The sequence below is a fragment of the Magnolia sinica genome, chromosome 13 (assembly GCF_029962835.1).
Source record: "Magnolia sinica isolate HGM2019 chromosome 13, MsV1, whole genome shotgun sequence".
Taxonomy (NCBI): domain Eukaryota; kingdom Viridiplantae; phylum Streptophyta; class Magnoliopsida; order Magnoliales; family Magnoliaceae; genus Magnolia; species Magnolia sinica.
This window is the reverse complement of record NC_080585.1, coordinates 35892954-35896081: the sequence shown is the minus strand read 5'-3', so window position 1 is coordinate 35896081 and position 3128 is coordinate 35892954. Positions and strand designations below refer to the sequence as shown.

The following is a 3128-nucleotide window of genomic DNA, read 5'->3' as shown; positions in this document are numbered from 1 at the left end:
CTTTTCTTTACATCTTTTCAGCACACATTTAAGACTTTCTAAGCACTCGCTGAAAGATGAACCGAAAACAGAGAAATCGTCCATGAAGATCTCTAGATATTTTCCCACCATGTCAGAAAAGATACTTATCATACATCGCTGAAAGGTGGCAGGGGCATTACATAATCCGAATGACATCCTTCTGTAGGCAAAGGTGCCATAGGGACATGTAAATGTAGTCTTTTCTTGGTCCTTAGGAGCGATTTCAATCTGATTGTAGCCCGAATACCCGTCAAGGAAACAATAATAGGAATGACCAGCTAGCCTTTCCAAGATTTGATCAATGAAGAGCAAAGGAAAGTGGTCCTTCCTCGTGACGGTATTCAGCTTCCTATAGTCAATGCACATTCTCCAACCAGTAGTAACTCTAGTTGGCACGAGTTCATTATTGGCATTGGCTATGATGGTGATCCCGGACTTCTTAGGAACCACCTGAGTTGGACTCACCCATTGACTATCAGATATGGGATATATGATACCCACATCCAATAGTTTAAGAACCTCAGCCTTAACCACTTCCCTCATGTTTGTATTTAGTCTACGTTGTGATTGCCGAGCGGTCTTCGCATTATCCTCAAGATATATACGGTGAGTATAAATCGAGGGGTCGATTCCCTTGAGGTCTGCTATCGTCCATCCAAGGGCTCCCTTATGCTCAATGAGAGTAGATATAAGCATACTCTCTTGTTCTTTCTCCAGGTGGGCAGAGATCATCACCGGGTATGTCTCATCTTGACCTAAATGGACATATTTCAAATCAGAGGGCAAAGGTTTTAGGTCAAGCTTCGGCGGCTTGAGGTTAGACGGTAGAGGCACTACATCAGTTTGGGGCAACTCTTCAAATTGTGGCCTCCACCGGTTAACTTCAAGTACCGGTGCAGTATCAAGCAAGGCACACGTCTCCCTAATCATGTCATCATCAAAATCATGAGAGTGGGCCAGGCACGTCTCTAGAGGGTCAAAGGATAAGGTCAGAGGTGTCGTATCTTTCACTAAAGAGTCAATCATGTTAATGTCGTGGAAATCGTCATTATCCTCTAAGTTTCTGCCGTTATTGAAAAAGATGTTTGACTCCAATGTCATATTCCCAAAGGACATAGTCATGACACCATTCCTGCAATTGATAATTGCGTTTGAAGTGGCAAGGAATGGGCGACCAAGAATGACGGGAATCTGAGTGCTCATGTTATTGATGGGTTCGGTGTCCAGGATGATAAAATCTATAGGGTAGTAAAATCTATCAACTTGAACCAACACATCCTCAATTATCCCTCTTGGTACATAAACAGAGCGATCAGTAAGTTGTAGTGTGGTTAGGGTGGGTTTTAATTCACTCAAACCTAACTGTTTGTATACCGAGTAGGGAATCAGATTGATGCTCGCTCCTAAGTCAAGAAGTGCATGATCAATTCGATGGTCCCCAATTACACATGATATGGTTGGGCTACCAGGATCTTTGAATTTCTGTAGAACGTTTTGCTTTAGGATGGCACTCACTTTCTCAGTCAAGAAGATCTTCTTTTGAATACTCTACCATCGTTTGGTCGTGCATAAGTCTTTCAGGAATTTAGCATATGAAGGTATCTGTTTTACGACATCAAGTAAAGGAATGTTAACTTTCACTTGTTTCAACACCTCTAGGATATCCTGAGAGTTAGAGAGAGGTTTTGGTACAACCAACCGTTGGGGAAATGGAGCAACTGGCTTTTCTATAAGTTCCGGTTCTAATTTTTGTGGGGCATCACTAGATCCATCATTGTTGTCTTCTTCTGGTTCTTGAGGCTTTTCGGGCCTAACCGGAAGGGTTTTATCAATGATCTTCCCACTCCTAAGAGTGGTGATGGATTTAGTGTGCTCCATTTGATTTGAAGAGCTGGGATTACTTATCTCGTACTGCAGTTTAGGATTGGGGAGCGGTTGTGCAGGAAGCATCCCTTTTTTTATAACCGTCATACATGAATCCATCTTTTGCATAAAGTCTCGCATTGCATAGGTCAGCTCTTGCATGGAATTTTGAACCGGTTCTTCTTGAGGTTTCCCCTGATTTGGATTTTGATTGAAGAAACCTTGAGGGGTAGCAGTTTGTCCATTTCTCCAACTAAAGTTTGGATGATTTTTCCAACCAGGATTGTACGTATTAGAGTTTGGTCCATTGAAAGGTCTTTGATAATTATTTACGGCATTGGATTGTTCATTCAACACTTCTCGGAAGGCAGGTATTGTAGGACAATTTTCAGTTGTATGAATGTTGCAATCACAAATGCCGCAAACACTTTCATTAACCTTATCTTTCTTTCCTTCCATGGCCTCAACTTTTCTTATGAGCATAGTCACTTTATACTTGAGATCATCCTCTTCTTTCAAGAGATACAATCCACCTTTCTCCTTTAATTAAGTCGGCCTAGACGTGGTGTTTGACTTTGGGTAATAATCCCATGATTGTGTTTTTTTAGCAAGACTATCGAGGTAATCTCATACCTCGTCAACATTTTTATTAATGAATTCTCCATTACACATTGTCTCGACCATTTGGCGCATGGAAGATGTCAGTCCATCGTAGAAAAAATTTGTGATGCGCCACGTTTCAAAGCCGTGTTGTGGGCATGAACTGACCAAATCCTTGAACCTTTCCCAACATTGGTAAAATGTTTCATCCTCCTTCTAGGTGAAGTTCATGATTGCTTTTCTAAGGGTAATCATTTTATGATGTGGAAAAAATTTCTTTATAAATTCTCTTTGCATATCATTCCATGTGCCAATGGATCTAGGACGCAGTGAATGTAACCATGTCTTAGCCTTCTCTTTTAAGGAGAAAGGAAAGAGTCTCAGCCTGACTATGTCCTCAGACACATTTTAAAAATATAAAGTGGCTATGATCTCATCAAACTCTTTCAAATGTAGATATGGTTCTTCAGATTCAAGCCCATGGAACTTAGAAAGGAGTTAGATAACCCCTGGCTTGATGTCCATATGTCCTGTATTTTTAGAAAAAATCATGCATGAGGGCGTACTCACCCCCGCTGGTTGTAAATAATCTCGTAAAGTACGAGGCGGGGGTGCCTGATGCACCTCATTCTCATCCTGAATGT

The 3128-nt window shown here is 41.3% G+C and overlaps 1 non-coding gene across 1 annotated transcript; it reads left to right on the top strand.

Moving 5' to 3' along the window:
• The first annotated feature begins 2626 nt into the window (after positions 1-2626).
• LOC131224456 (small nucleolar RNA R71) lies at positions 2627-2733 on the top strand. The gene has a single exon (XR_009160939.1). It is a non-coding gene; the product is annotated as a small nucleolar RNA R71 (small nucleolar RNA).
• The last annotated feature ends 395 nt before the right edge of the window (positions 2734-3128 follow it).